Source organism: Arvicola amphibius, chromosome 1 (genome assembly GCF_903992535.2).
Source record: "Arvicola amphibius chromosome 1, mArvAmp1.2, whole genome shotgun sequence".
In the NCBI taxonomy this organism is placed as follows: domain Eukaryota; kingdom Metazoa; phylum Chordata; class Mammalia; order Rodentia; family Cricetidae; genus Arvicola; species Arvicola amphibius.
In genome coordinates this window covers 157,385,673-157,402,454 of record NC_052047.1, presented here as the reverse complement: position 1 = coordinate 157,402,454, position 16,782 = coordinate 157,385,673, and the positions used below count along the sequence as shown (strand labels likewise).

Here is a 16,782-nt window from a genome sequence, read left to right as displayed (position 1 = left end):
AAAAGAGTCTCTCTCTCTCTCTCTCTCTCTCTCTCTCTCTCTCTCAATCATCTATCATCTATCTATCTATCTATCTATCTATCTATCTATCTATCTATCTACCATCTATCTATCTATCTAAAGGCTGTGGCAGCTGGTAGGTTGATCATGCTTCAGAGTGTGGCTCCACAAACTGGACTAAGTAGGACATTAAAAAGTAGAGGATATGGAATTTGGAGGGGATAGGGCTAGATCTTGGAGGAGTTAAGGGAGGGAGTAGGAATGAGTATGATCAAACACATTGTAGCCATATAAAATTCTCAAAAATTTAATAAAAGTACTATACGTTTTTGAAAGATTGTTCCTCCAAACAAAACAAAACAAATTAAGCCATTACTTTTGACTTCAGTATCACTCAACTTTTTGAGACAGGCTGAATACAGCCAGACTCTTAGAGTATAGCTCAAATAACCTCCACTTCACTTCCAAATAGAGTCCTTGCTGTCCTCTAAAATCATATGGGCATCCACACTTTTCTCTTCTTTTTGTTCTTTTAAATTCCTACCTGAAGAGCTCATGACATTCTGCTTACAGAATCTGAGGGTTTTTCTAGCCCACAGTTCCAAACTTTTCCATATTTTTTCCACAAACCTGTTCCAAAGGCATGAGGACTATATGGTCAGATTTATTACAGTAGTGACTCTGCTTCACAGGACATATTTCCTCTCACAGTTATTGTCTCATTACTGTGATATAATACTTGGACAATATCAACTCAAGAGAGGAAGGATTCATCAGACATGGTGGCACATTTAATCCCAACACTACAGAGGCAGAGGAAGGTAGATGTAAATTCAAGGGCAGCCTGGTCTATAAAGCAAGTGCCAGGCCAATCAGGGGCCCTGTCTTAAAGTGAGGGAAGGAGAGGGGGAGAGAGAAGGAGACAGGAAAAAGAGTTCTTGGCTTACAACTTTAGAGTGATATAGTCTATTTTGGTGGGGACATCATGGCAGCCAGAAGGGAAGACATGATGGCAGGGTGGCAGTGGCAAAAGCAGAAGGCAGGATGGTCATGTTATACACATACTCAGGAAGCAGACACCAAACAGAAAGTGGGACTAGGCCATAAATCCTTAGTCCTGCCCCTTTCTCCAGTAAGATCCTATCTCCTACAGATTTACAACATCCCCAAATGGTACCATCACCTAGGCATCAAACCCATGGAGGACTTTTCACATTCATGAAGGTCAAGGGCAATCCATTTTATAAAATCCATCTAGAAGTTGGACAAGAAACACCACACAGAAGAAAAGAACATTGCATTGAAAAGTCAAAACTCCTAACTTCAAGTCTACCTCCTTGACTAGTTACATAATGATGGACCAGCCTTGAACTCTCTTTGACATTCCACATCATTGCTCACAAAATGCGACCTCATTATCTTAAGATCATAATAAAGATCACATGAAAGCATGTGTAGTGTTGATGTGTTTCAGTAGCCTAATGCTTTCCTAGCCCCTGTCCAGTTCTGAATCTGATCCTTAGTGCCACAAATAGAAAAGAAACCAAAACACAATATTCTTCTTTTGAAAATAGAAGGGCTGTAGTAGGAAGGTTGTTATTTCATTCCTGGCTGCTCAGTCCCAAAATAATCACACAGAAACTATATTATTTAAATCACTGCTTGGCCATTCACCTAAGCGTATTGCTAGCTAGTTCTTATATCTTTAGTTAACTCATTTCTATTAATCTTTCTATTGCTATGTGGCTGTGGCTTACCAGCAAGGTTCTGGAGCATCTGTCTCTTGTGGAGGCTACATGGCTTCTCTCAACTCTGCCTTTCTTCTCCTAGCGTTCAGATTAGTTTTTCCCCCTCCTAGCTCTACTCTGCCCTATCGTAGGCCAAAGCAGCTTCTTTATTCATTAACTAATAAAAGCAACAAATGTGCAGAAGAACTTCTCCCACCAAAGGGCACTCTGTGAGGGATGATAGGAAATGGAAAAGGAAGGAAGGAGAATCAATTTGTCACTTAATGCAACCAACTTTCAGCCTAATATAGTAGAAAGAAAAAACATATGTAGAAATATGCCAAATTCACATTTCTCTAAGGGGAGCAATGTTTTTACCCTTAGTTTGATGCCAATGCAGTTAATGATTTTTCTAAACAGTTATGCAGCTATAGACACTTAAGCATTCAAGAGGGTAATATGTGAAAGTGACTCTTAATCAAGATTAAAGCAGTAACTAATTTTTGATTGTACAATCATTTGGGTTACTTGGTGGGAAAAGCCTGGCCATTTTGTGACCTCAGTTTCTGAATCTGTAACCGGGGAGCGGAATGCTGACCTGCCTCCCGAATGTGCTATGTGCATTAATTACCTGCATGTGATTGAAAAGCGTCCTCACAGCGAGCCCTGAAATGCCAAGTGTTCTCGCTGATAATAAAGCAGATACTTTCTAGATGGAGTTGTCATGAGGATTAATGATTTAATTGCATCGGAGTGCTCTGATATTCTTAGATGAAAAGCACCATATAACTTTGAAGAGGAATATTATTAAGTAGCTCCCAATTTGTTTCCCTGAAGAGCAGCTTCAAGGCAGGCAATACCAATCTGCACGTGCCTAACCAGGCAACTTCCATCTTTCCTTAATATGGCAGGAACCTGGGGTTTCAGAGGAAGCCTTTTACAGGGTGATGAGGAATTTTTCAAATTTCTTCTGTAGTTGGCTCATGGGGTCACTTGGAGATGCAGTTTCCACAGCAGTCAATAAATAATATAACTGGGAATTAACCAGTGCAAACACTTTTCTGTTGGTGAGAACAAAGTCTAGTTCTGGTATTTAGACAAATCTGCCTCTCCAAGTGGCTGCCATCTCCTAATATTCTAGTCTCATTGGTTTTTATTCAATTTCTTCTACTTTTTTATTTTTTTATTTTTTTTTTTAGACCGTGTTTCTCTGTGTAGCCCTGGTTTTCCTGGATCTCACTCTGTAGACCAGGATGGCCTCAAGCTCAGAAAGATCTGCCTGCCTCTGCCTCCCGCGTGCTGGGATTAAAGTCATGCGCCACCACCGCCCAGTAATTTCTTCTACTTTTTGAACCCTGTTTTACTTTTGACTTGTGTGTTGTCATTCTTAGCTTGCCAAAGGACTGAGAACAGCACTCTTTTCCTTCCAAATATCAGTTCATCTTCTTTTCTTCAGAGGTCACTCTCTTATGACTCCCTCTAGGCTCTTTCTTTCTGCCACACCAACTTTTCTGTTTACCATTAGTATTTATTAGGAAATCTGTTTATCTTGTACTTTGCTAGCTTAATTGCATATTGTTTGCTCCATGCTACTAAAGTGTAAATGTATGGTGATGTAGGCTTTATCTGTTTCATCCTCTGCCTTTTAGCTGTGGCTGATCACAACAGATACTTGGAGAATACATTGCTTGTGATTTTTTTTTGTGTGTCCACCAAAAGTGCTTAATGATGCATCAGTAAATTAGGTTAACTTTGAAGCATCTGTAACAGAGGCTGTGCTGGCTAGTTTTATATCCACTTGACACAAGCCAGTAGAGTCACAGGAGAGGAGGGAACTTCAAATGAGAAAATGCCTCCATTAGATCCAGCTGTAGGCAAGCATATAAGGCATTTTCTTAATTAGTGATTTATGGGGCTGGCTCAGGCCATCATGGGTGGTGCTACCCCTGGGCTGGTAGTCCTGGGTTCTATAAGAAAGCAGTAACAATCAACAAGGAGCCCAGGAGATCATGAGTGAATCCCAGACATTGGATGTTGAGTTATTTATACTATTGGAGTTTGGTGTTGCTTTGTTCAGATTGTGCTGTGCCCTGATTCTTTTTTTTTTGAAGTGAGGAGGTATTTCATTTAATTTCACAGAAGCCCACAGCCAAAGTTGGTCCACAAACTTGCCACACCACACTTTGTGAATTAAGTTGGTTGGAGAATAGCTCTGCTTATTCAATCTATGTTTTCCATAGTTGATTTTGAACCTAGATAACACAGCTGAAATTATTTCCTATCTGGTCCTTAGGAAAAAGCTTACAACCATTTTTTCCGAGAGCACAATTTTCTCAGCTCCAAGAGCAAGAAGTGACAAGAACTTTTGAACACATTGGCTCCCTTTTGGAACTTTTAAAAATGAGAAAAAGTAAGCCAGTTAGCTGGAAAACTCAAGAAAATATACCCAGGCTAAATCTGGAGCATTTTTACTGTTAAACGAGCTTTGTTTGAGTAAATAGCATCCTGTAACAGTGACAACTTTGCTGAAGAGGGACACTTTTATCAGCACATACCCTCCATTCTTCAGCTTTAGTTGGGAGAACCTGGAGGAGAGAGAGAAGAGAGAAAACCCGGGCTGGGCTGCTTATTGTCCCTGGGATTTGTTAATTATAACTGTAACAGCAGTTGTGCATCTGCAATGTAAGCACGGGGTGGGCAGGTTGGGCTGGGGGCCTACGAGGGGGATGATGTCTTATTCTTGTAACAACTTGGGAAGCAAGAGCTATTATCTCAGTTTTACAGATAAACGCATAGTGCTCCAGAGAACTGCAGCAACTTCCTCAGGGTCCCCCTGGTGCTAAGAAGTGGCCTAGAATTAGAATTCATGTCTGTTTCTGCCTTCCCAGGAGGGCAGCAGTTAGAGATAAGGGCTGTGCATTAAATACAGGCAAAGCGGAGCTTTGGCTCAGAGGCAAAGTGATTTCGCACCGGTTTTCCTGTAGAATGACCCCACAGCAGGCGCTTGTGGCTGGGTGCTGCGGCCCAGAGTCTCCTGAGCGGCTGTGACTCACAGTGGGGAGTGGGAACCCGGACTCCAGGCGTTTCCCAAGGTGTGAGGTATACACGGATAGAAAGAACCAGAACGGTGAAGTGTTTTCTCTGGAACCTATGTTAATTCGAAATGCCTGCAGAAATTGTCTACCAGCAAGTTTTTAAGGTGAATCAAATTCTTTGCAATGACAGCTTTTGAGAAGGGTCTCCTTTTAAACATTCCCTGACTTTGGTCAGGGAGCCAGGGACCCGCTAGATTTCGGCACTGTCAGAAGCAACAGCCAATCAGAGTGTCCTCTTCATGCACACTGCCACTTGCTCAATATTTCTTGTGTTCCTTGCTTTCACTCTGACAGTTTCTAAGTCTCAAGGGACCAGGGAATTTTTCTTTATCTTTTTATTTCCTCTCCAAGTTATATATACATACATACACACACGTGCGCGCACACACACATTTATAAATCACACACACGTATTTATTTATGGGGAAACTGCTGAGTAGGGGCTACCTAGAGGAGGTTAAGGAGCAGAGATTTAAAAAGAAGAAGAAACAGGGTTGAATATTTTTTGCCAGTTTTGTTACTCTTTATGAACTATCAAACAAAAATTTTGGTAATTTGTTCAGTCTTTCCCCCTTTACTAATATTTAAAAGTATTCAATTAAGATTTTCTAATGTGTCCAATGAGTTAAACTGTCCTATAGTGTTAGAAAAATATTACACGTATAAATAAAATACGCTAAAGCATTAAAAAGCTATTACACACACTGAACATAAAGCGGCAGAATAATGATGGATCCCACCATGCAGGAAACATATTCAAAAATATTATCTTCCTGGTAATGAAATGCCATCCGTTTCATTTTAAGCTAAATATGTTAGACATATCAGTGGAGTCTGTGCTGACACAGCAGTGAGTTGAAATTGAAAATCTGAAATTATATATATGATTGGACACAGTGTTAAAGTAATTTATAGGAAAAACCACGAATGTGCTGGGTCTGCACCTTCTGGTGAACTCATTTTATAGAATCAGATAGAGGAAAACTCCACCATTTCTAATGTGCAGTTAGAATGGCAGCCCGCCAGGGCCCCAATATATTCAGTTTGAAAAGAGGACAGACAGAGACGGGCTTGGGGAGGGAGAGGCTGGAGAGGGGAGGGCAGCGAGGGAAAGAGGTGGCAGTGTGGGCCATGGAGACAGGGAAACGCAGGGCCAGAGAGGCTTGCTTCAAATTACTGCAATTCTGCATAAGCCATCACGAAAATGGCATTGGCTTTCATTGCCCTGACCTAATGGGAGATAGCATAGGCGCTGCATTAGTATCAGGACAAATGCGAGATAATAGGAAACCTGGGAGGGGGCTGGCTTCAGCTAGACTGTGGCTGGCTGCTCGGTGACTCCACTCACTGTGGTGACAGACAAGCTCTGGTGGGGGTCATCTGACCCCAGGAGTTCAGGTAGACCATAGAGGGCTGAGGGGAACAGATGAGACGATGGCCAGCTCTGGACGCCAGTCTGTCTGCCTGCTTGTCTGTTTCTCTGTCCTCCTTTATCCTCCTCCGCACTCCGCACTGTGTACGTTCACCTACACAGTGCAGTGGGAAGCGGGGTGGGCCAAAGATGAGCGGAGAAGTAGGGCTGAGCTTTTGTGTGGAAATGTGTGACGAATTGGTACCCTGATGTGCTTTTCGTCTTTCATTTATATCCATAATCCTGCTTGAAACGTGGATTATTTGCATTCATATTGAGCTGGTCCCCTCTGGAATCCCGGTGAGCCACTGCTGTGATTTCCATTTGGTGACTGCTTGGGCAGAGACGTAGATGGTCTTGTGTCTTTTTAAATGTCCTTTGTAACCTTCAGTTTCTCAAGAGAAAAAGGAGGTGACTATGAACGGAAGAAGGAAGGACACTTTGATCCTATCATGGATGCATAGGATCCTATTGTGGATGCGTAGCCCAGGATTCCTGGTAACCTCAAATAGGATGAAGATAACCACAAAACCTTCTATATGGCTGTCTGTCTGTCAGTCTCTTCAAACTACCCGGGGTTTTTAAATGAGTAGACCAGAACTATAACGGATGTGGAGTTTTTCTTTCTAATTATTCAGGGTGTTTTCTACATGGATGCCGGTAACTACATGGCTCACAGCATGACGACACAGGAACTTCATGTGCTTCCCAGATGGGGGGGGGGGTGAGGGAACTGAGGCTTACAGAGGTCAGGTGACCTTCCTCAAAGTTACAAAGACAAAAAGTCCCCTGCTACAAACTCTATATTCTTCAAAGTCATTGTGTGGCAAGGATTTTCTGCTCCATTTAACAGCAATCACTGTGGATGGATGGACGGGTTAAATAGCTTGCCCTAGGTCTCAGCCATCTCTGAACCCTCCAAGTGGTTTAGCTTCCTCCTGTATTCACTGATTTTCCCCAGAGCACTCACTAAAGTGGTAATTTTATTTACATGTGTGCAGATTCCTGCCTCTGTACTGGGCACTAAGATCAGGAACGCAGCAACTGCATCCCTTTTGCTCACTACTGTATCTCTTGGTACAGGACAGGTCCAGGCGCTCAATACTGATTGGCTGGATAAATGTATGTTTGGAAGATATGTTTTCACGATCATCTGTAGAGTAGCTGACACTGGGACCTTCCTTCCTTCCTCCGTCCCTCCGTCCCTCCGTCCCTCCCTCCCTCCCTCCGTCCCTCCCTCCCTCCCTCCCTCCCTCCCTCCCTTCCTTCCTTCTTTCCTCGTCTTTGTTATTTCAGTGGTTCTCTCTGAAAAGGAATGATAGTCATTTATTCTGATTTCAACATCATAGAAAATGGAGACAGCTCTCTACAATTCTACCTCATGGTTAACAACTTTTATCCAGAAAGGGTTTGCTTTGGTGGGTACTGAGATTGGGCACATCCTATGTCACTGGACAACCCTCCTACTGCTCTAAAGAGGTGGCCGTGTGGAGGAGTCCAACTTAGAGAAGCAGGTGTAGTTTTAGAGCCACCATCATCCTAGCTTTGCCTTCTCTAGATCTTGGCACATCTACATGATACATCGCTCCATCCAGGAATGTAATCTTGCTTTAAATATGGTTTTTGAGAAGCAAAGTCACCATTTAAGAAACTACACTATTTTTTATTTTTATTTGCGTGAATGTCACACGTATAGGGGTACCTGGGGAGATCAGAAGAGGGTATCAGATTCTCTGGAACTAAAGTTACAGGTAGTTTTGAGACATTCATTACAGGTGCTGGGAACTGAGTGCAGGTCCTTTGAAGAATAGCAAGTGTTCTTAACTGCTGATCTCTCTCCAGCACACACACACACACACACACACACACACACACACACACACACACACATACATGTTTGAAAGAAAATGGTGGTTTGAAAGAAAATGACCCCCGGAAGGAGTATCACCATTAAGAGGCGTGGCTTTTCTGAAGTGGGTGTGGCCTTGTTGGAGGAAGTGTGTCACTTTGGAGGCAGGCTTTGAAGTATCATATATGCTCAAGTCACACCCAGTGTTGGAGACCATTTCCTGTTGTCTTCAAGATAAAAACTCTTAGCTACTTCTCTAGTGCCATGTCTACTTTGCACACCACCATGCCCCATGATAATGATAATGGATTGAACCTCTAAATTATAAGGGAGCCATCCCAATTAAATGTTTTCTTTTGTAAGAGTTGCTGTGGTCATGGTGTTTCTTCACAGTAAAAGAAACCTTAACTAAGACACGCTCACATAGTTAAAACAACAAGCCATATTTAAGTCTTGGCAATATATGACCTTGAACATAGCCTCACTCCTTTCCAGCATAATTTCTGGGAATCTCACAAACAAGGTTATTAACGTTTGTTTACAATGAAGATATTTGCCTTCTTTCATTAGGATCAAAGCTCAAAGACAGGTATGTTAGCAGAAGTTTCTGTCCTGCCAGCAGCTCCCAAGTAAAAACACTGAGGCTTATATTTATAACAAATGCTTGGTCAAGAGTTCAGGCTTGTTACTAGCTAATTCTTACATTTTAAATTAACCCATATTTCTTATATATGGTTTGCCATGTGGCTCATGGCTTGTTACTTCATCTTTTACACATTTTGCTTCTGTGTCTGGCTGGCGACTCCTCTGACTGTGCCCTTCTTTCCCCCTTTATTCTCAGTTTGGCTCTCCTGTCTAACTTTATCCTGTTCAGCTATTGGCCAGTCAGCTTCTTTACTCAACCAATCACAGTGACACACAGTTACACAGTATAAAGGAATATTCTACACAGCTATTCTGTTTTTACTTATTTCCTAGTATTTACTAGTAGAAATTCATCTTGAATGAACAAATGCTGTCCTGGCACGACTCGGGTCTTTGCAATCCCTGCAAGAGTAGGATATCATAAAACCGCATGTTTCTCCTCTTCTGCTGTCCTGCCTCCTTGCTCACATGTGTCTCTCAGCATGTTTCTAGTCACCTTTCACTTCCAAGCTATTTTGTAACAGAGCCAGGGGACCTTATTAGCATGTAGCCATCATGCTGGTTTGGATACTTTAGCCATACAAATTTTGAGCCAAAAGACCTGTTAGAAACTCCCTACCCTTATGTATTATTATTATTAATTACAACACAGATTGGGCAGAGACAGTGGAGAAATGAGTCATAGGATAGTATAAACAAAATCAGGGGCGCATTAGTTAGCAGATAGTTGCTGTTGCAAGCGGCCCTCAGAAATCCCAATCAGCTTGGGTAAATCCCAAACATTAAAACTATACATATACTATTCCCTAACAAAAACCTCAATACCAGGCGTGAGAAGTCCTATTTTGAGTTGTTGGCCATGGTTGCCCAAGAAACTCTCAAACATTACAGGCTACTAATATTTTCTTTGGTTTTCCCTTAGAGATAAAGTTAAGTCCATATTCCTGAAGATAACAATGCATTTCAAATGTGACACAGAGCCCAAATGTCCTTTAGCTGGAATTGATTAGAAAGATCCTCCTTGAGGACTAGCTTTCATGGTCCAAGAGGGCACCATGCAAGGTTCCAAAGGAAAGAAGCCAGCAGTCCTAGCCAACTATGATGCCTATGATCCACATCAATGAACAGCATGACATAGTAACCCAAAGGATGCAATGGTGGCATGTATACCTTTGTGGTAGCCAACAGCTCTCTAATTGGACTTAAGACTCAAACAGGGAAACCATGCCTGGTACCAAAAACTTAGCCAACTATCCTAGGCTAGATCACCAGTGTTGGAGTCATATCTATACCTGCCACTTTACTAAACCAACATAATCGCTAACTGCAATCTAAACATTTATTGTTATACACACTGGTTAGTATAGTCCTCACCCCTTGTCAAGGGAAACTTCTCCTTGCATTAGAGGGATAAGATTATAGAAAACCCAAACCAATCAAATTCAGAGGTGTAGAGTTCAGTCCTAACTGATACATCAATACGTCAATGCAACAGTAGCTCTTACGGGTCAGGGATCATTGAGAAAGAAGGGGCGGAAAGACTGTAAGAACTAGAAGAACAGGGAGTTTGCTGTAAGATTGTATCTCCTAGGAAATGTCAGAGCTATGACCGTACAATCTCACCGACTTGACTGCCTAAGTGTGAGCTGAACAAGGACCACAACAGACATGCTAATGCTAGAAGCCCTATATGCCCCAATCCTGTACAAAGAACTATAGGCAGCTAATGAATGCCAGAGGAGAAATAGTCTTTCCCACATAAGAGCATGCCAATTGGTTATCTAATACCAAATGTTCAGCCCTGAAAACTGTGCATATGAATAAACATTATACAGTCTGAGTAGGTTATATTTATGTATTTAGGAATGCTCATACATACAGATGTGACAACAATTAATGAGAAAAAGTCATGAGAACAGAGAGGTATATGGAAGACTTTTCAGGGCAGAATGGGAGGGAGGAAATGATGAATTATAATATCAAAAATAAAAATAATTAAAACATGTATATCTCTGTGTTGATAAATATACCCTCTCTTTTTAAAGATAAAGTTTTCCTATGTAATGAGGCTAGACTGGAACTCACAGCAATTCTCCACCCACCCGAGCCTCCTGAGGGGTGGGATTTCAGACATGGGCTACAATGCCTTCTAACCTGTATTTAAGTCACAGTAAGTTAGGTTATTTTCCCATTTGTAGCTGCATATGGGCACACACAAACTATTAGCAATATTGAATGAATAGGGATATATGTGCCCACCTCTTTCCAAGCTCATCCTATCAAAGCCCTCTCTCTTTCCCCCTCTAATCAGTCCCCCCCTGAAGATCTGTGAGAGGTCATTTTCCACAAACAGATCTTAGCTATCGGTCCCACTGGAGGATATAGGTCATCTGAGCTCCAGAGTACCTGCAATACTGTCCATCTTTATCTGGTTCCCGGCTCTCATCTTCACTATCTTTCTCTAGGAGTACCTCCTTTACAAAGCTTTTCTACATCTCTCCTCAGGTTTTCAGGAAGACATCTGAAGGCCGTCCTCTGTGCCCTGGATTCAATCCATTTTAGAAGCTGGCCTGGCCATTCTAATTCAAACAAGAACTAAGACATTGGATGGAAGAATACTAGCAAAGAACAAAGGGACAGGATCTCCTAGGCAGCATCAGATCCTGTTATCAAAATAAGAGAAAGGAGGAGACTAAGGTAATCCCAGGACAACATCCTGACAAGGGGGAGGAGCATTTCTTCTCCGAGTGTGCTATGACTGTGATGCTTCTGAAAAGACCCTGGGAAGCAACAAATGAACAGAGAAGGAAAGAAAACAGTGCTTCTGGCAGGAAGGGGAAGAAGGAACAAGGCAAATTCGTTGTCAGTGAGTCCCAAGGCATAACTGGAAGAGAGAGTATCAGATCAGGACCCTTATGACCACCACATTCTCAGCACAAAGGAGATTTATTTGCCTCAGAGAATGGAGGGCAGAAAATAAGAGACAAAGATAGCAGATAGAAGACAAGGGAGAAGGGGAAGGGAACAAGGAAAAATGGCAGGGATACTGGACAAAGGACTGCTTTTGGAGAGAGAGAAGACAGATGTGGCACATAGAAAAATGACAGTTTATAAAGGTACAAGAGGAAGCCTCGTTAGGATAAGGTGTTTAGTTTTAATTGGGCATGTTAATTAGGTGAACCAAAGAAGGCTTTTGATTTCTGGACTTCAATACTTTGATAGCTGGACCTTGGCAGTCAGTCTGAGGAGAAGGAAGTGACCGAATAAGGTACTAGAGCTTGGTGTCTAGCATTGGGAATGCAATCTAAAGGCCTTTAGCAAGGCAGACCGAACGGGAGAGAGGGGCAAGGACTGCTAGAGCCATGTTCACCGTGATCCAGCTGGGCAGAGTCTCTTCAATAATAAGAAAGCAAATGGGTTAATTTCTAAGTAGATACTTGCTTTACTGCGAAAGCCTGAATCAAGTAAAACAGTTAATTTGGAATTTTAAAGTGTGTGATTCCTTACTGCAAAGGTAAGCAGCACACACCACAGCCAAAATTCTTTAACATCATTGCCATGTGACATTCAGATGGATGGGGTACTTGTTCCGATGAGCGAGCTGCTTGTTGTCACTACATCGTCAGATGGTGCTCATTCTCAGTTCTTCTCCCATAGGTGGGACCTTGACTAAGCTCTGACTCATAATTAAGTGCAGGAGACCTGTTTACTTCTGGTCTGAGCCACTGGAGTTGTGGCATGTGACTTTTAAGCTCCCTCTTCCTAGCATCATGTTGGGATAGTGAAGCATCCCTTTGTTTACATCTTAAGTGACCATGTGAAACAAAGCCAGCCTTTCCCCCACAACTCATGTGGACAAAGCCTGAGTGAGAAATAGATATTTGTTCAGCCGTTAAGGTTTAGGTTAAAACAGAACACTTAGCTTCCTCTGAAGAACCCAGTTCTTATTCGGTGTAAGAGGAAATAGAAATCATGGGGAAAAGGACAATATGCTTTGATGAAATGATATTGAATTTTATAGCTTCTCTAAATAAGTTCTTGGCAAGAATCAAATAATTTTAGAGCAGGAACACAGTTGTTAAGAAGAATTATGATAAAGGAGCTTGAACACTCAGCTGTGTCTCTTTAACAACCATTTCCATCTCCCTACAAAGAGGAAGGAGATAGTAAAGTCTATCACGGAGTAATTCGCATGTCTGCTACCAACTCAAGTATCTGTAGGGCCCTTGAGCCAATCACTAAGTATATTCATTTAGTGCCTACTGTGTGCAGATCGATGAAGTAGGTATTATGGGAAGATATAAGAACTTCATGAGGCATAATATCTCTAATCTCAAGTGTTTTTCGGTTCAGAAGGCAAAACTGCTTTGGCGTCACAAAAGACGATATAACTGAGCAGACGTTAAAAGATATTAATTTTAAAGTCAGATTTTAAAATGCTTGGAGGACATAAAAGGTAAAACCTAAATGGTAAATATATAAAGGAAAACAGAAATAAGAACAACCAACACTGGGAACTTTCAAGAAGCTTTACAAGACTTGTGTTATAAACTCACTGTCTATAAATTGTATATAAGTATGTACTTAACGTGATCACATGATTTGTTGACAGATTTTCAAAATGGGGAAAAGCGGCTTATTTTTTTTTTTATTTTGCTGTGAGCATGGGGATATAAAATAAGATGTTGTGCACAGTAGGGGAGCATCCTACAAGTTAGTTCTATCTTTTACACTAGATCCTTGTGGACAGGGTATTATAAAATCTTCTCCATGGCATTGTAAAGCACACCATTAACATTGTTTTAATTTTCTCCTCCAAAATGTGAAGAGGAAATGAGGAAAAATTAATGTAATACTTCTAAATAAACTCTTCGTATCCTCTTGACTGAAAAGAAACTGGCCCTCAGTTGTTTACCACACTTGTTTTGTAAGATCGGTTTAAGACAAGGAGCATGCGATTAAAGTGCATGTCCTCCCTGCTGGTGGTGCATTATTACATTGCATTGCATTTAAATAAGAGCTTAGTGTGGAAGATTCTGCTATTATGTTTAGGGGACTTGAAGTGGATTGATTGTCAAAAGGGTATTCTATACAATTTAAAGAGAAGGACAGGAGCAATCTGGCTGGCAAGCAATCTCCAAGCTGTTTCACTCTTCCTTCTGCAGGGCAGCTGGAGAACATCCACATTCCGCCAGTCAGAAGATCCGAGTCATGCATGAGCAGGGACCCTTCCTGGGCACTGCATAATAAAATCAGAGAAAGGCTTTCCAGACACCCAAATTCTTTTGGAGAGGAGGGCTTAGCTATCCCTAGTGAAGACCATCATTTAAATAGAATTTATTCAAAGACTATGTCTTAAATTAATTGGTTCTTAAGTTAGAGGCTATTAGACACATCTAACTCTTCCTGAATCACAGAACAAGGGGATGAAATCCAACGAACTCCAGTGGCTCACAATGGGCATGGTCTAAGGAACTTAATGGTCTTCTTGCTGCCTGAGCCAGAGTTCAGCACTTCATGACCTTTCTTTTAGTTCACTCCATTGCAGAACCAGTTACTTATTCTTTCTGGAAAGAGGTTAGCCGTATATGAGAATACCATAGTTTAATTGAAGGAAGTCAACAGAGGGGTTTTAATAGTAGACTATATCCGACAGACAAAATGGCGGGAGAACTTGAAGTTAGACTGCTTTAAATCATGCACTTTGAAGGGTGGAAAGAAAAGAAAATCCAGGGTTGTTTGAAGGCCTATGGTTTACTACCAAATATAACACGCTAACTATTACTGTTGCAGAAATAGGATGGGGAACCGGGAGGAGGAGAAAGTATGTATTTCCTAACCTTGAGGGAGTAAATAGGAATCCAGACTCAAGAATTTCAAATGGCATCAAACAAGAGGACCCTACAAGGACACACACTTACCATTGTCACCATCAAATATTAATGGAGAGTTGGAGAGGGAAAATTAATTTCCACACATGAAGAGACCTAAAATTCTCAGTAGATTTTGCAGTAGAAGCCTTGCATGCAACTAAGGATTGTCGTGATATCTTCAATAACCTGAAAAGGAAAAATTGTTGAACAAGAATACAACACCCAGGAACTTTGTGTTTTAAAAAATGAAGTGTGATAAAGACTTTCTCAGGCAAAAAGAAAGAAAGAGAGAAAAAGCTGAGAGATACATCACTAGACTTGCTTTACAAAATAATCTAAAAGGAGTTTTAAGTCAAGGAAAGAATGAAAATTATTAACATGCAAACATATGAGAGTATAAAATTTACCAGTAAAATTGAGTACATTGGCAAATCCAAAATGCTCCAGTATTGGCAACGAGTAACCAATAATATCTCCAGTAAGAAAATGAAAAGGCAGGACTGGAAAAATAAGTTCGTGAAGTGCTCGCTTAGCAAGCATGATGAGTAGAGTTCAATCCCAAGAACCCATGGAGAACAGCTGTGCCTAATGGTGGACATTTGTAATTTTAGCACTGGAAAGGCAGAGCTAAGCAGATGCTGGGCCCATTGGCCAGCCAGCCTAGCCAACCAGGCAAGCCCAGGTCTTATTATGTATATGTACCTGTATTATAATCCAGCATTTCCATTTAGGCATTTGTCCAAAAGTAGTATATGCATACGTACACCAAATGATATTCAAAACATTTGTAGAAGCATTATTAGTAACTGCCCCCACCCCAAGTGGAGATAATCTAAATGGCCATCCACAGTGAGGTACATTTATTTTTAGATGTGGCATTCACACAGTGACATATAGATGGTCTGTGATTTACAGTGCTGTGACTTACATTTTTTTGAATTTATGATAGCAGGAAAGCAATTCATGTTCAGTAGGAAGTGCTTTGGATTGGGTTGTTTCTTGAATAATGACAGGGTGTGATGTTTGCTCATGATGCCCAATTGATCAATCATAATTCATACTCAGTCACACAATTAAGATCAAACAAGTGGCACACCAGAATCTGTGTTCTTAAATGGTGACAACCAATAGCTTAGGTAAATTAAAGCATTCCAACTTAGGTTACATTTTATTTATGGTGAGCTTACTTGTATGCAACCCAAGCATAAGAGATTCAGGATATTTGTATTACATAGAAATGAACAAAATCCTGGCACAGATAACAGCCCAATGAACCACAGGAAGATAATTTTGACAAAATAAGTAATATTTTTTAATACATACCTTATTTCAGGTATAGAAACTTAAAAAAACAGGCAAAACTAATTTATGATCATGACCACAGAGATTTATTATTAATTATGAAAGCTCTACCAATAGCTTAGGCTTGTCCCACTAGGTCTTATAACTTAAATTAACCTATTTTCTAGTTATCTATGCGTTGCCTTGTGACTCATGGTTTTTAGCCTCTCCTCCTGCATGTTTGTTCTTCCTGCATCCACTGGTGACTCTACCCTTCTTCCCAGCATCCTCTATGCCTTGAAATCCTGCCTAAGTATTGGCTGGTCAACTCTTTAGTAAACCAATCACAGTGACACATCTTCACACAGTGTAAAGAAATATTCCACAACAGAAAATGGAGGTTACTTTTGTGGAGAAGTGTTGGATAACTCCCTGGAGTGGTCTGAGAATCTCAGAGGTACTGTTACTGTATTATCTTTTATTAATTAAAACTATTCATTTGTTTTACATCCTGGCTGCAGTTTTGCCCTCCCTCTTCTCCTCCCATTCCCTTCCCTCCCACATTCCTCCCCAATTCACTCTTTTTCTATTTCTGTTTAGAAAGGGGCAGGCCTTTCATTGGTGTCAAGAAAGCAAGGCATATCAAGTTGAGGTAGGACTAAGATCTGCCATTTGTATTAAGGCTGGGCAAGGCAACCCAATATAAGGAATAGGTTTCTGGAAGCTAGTCAAAGCATTAGGGACAGGCCTTGCTTCCATCATTAGGAGTCACATCAGTAGGTCAAGCTACACAACTGTCACACATATGTAGGTCGTTCCCATGCAGGCTGATTAGCTGTCATTCCAGAGTCTGTGAGCTCCTATGGGTCCAGGTTAGTTGTTTCTGTGGGTTCTCTTGTTA

At 41.2% G+C, this 16,782-nt stretch overlaps 1 long non-coding RNA gene across 1 annotated transcript in view; it reads left to right on the top strand.

Annotated features, from left to right (window-relative positions):
• The window catches only part of LOC119805933, a 112,652-nt gene extending 101,234 nt beyond the window's left edge, over window positions 1-11,418 (top strand). The window contains exon 4 of the long non-coding RNA XR_005284041.1: window positions 11,233-11,418. This is a non-coding gene — a long non-coding RNA (uncharacterized LOC119805933). The remainder of the gene's footprint in view (window positions 1-11,232) is intronic.
• The last annotated feature ends 5,364 nt before the right edge of the window (window positions 11,419-16,782 follow it).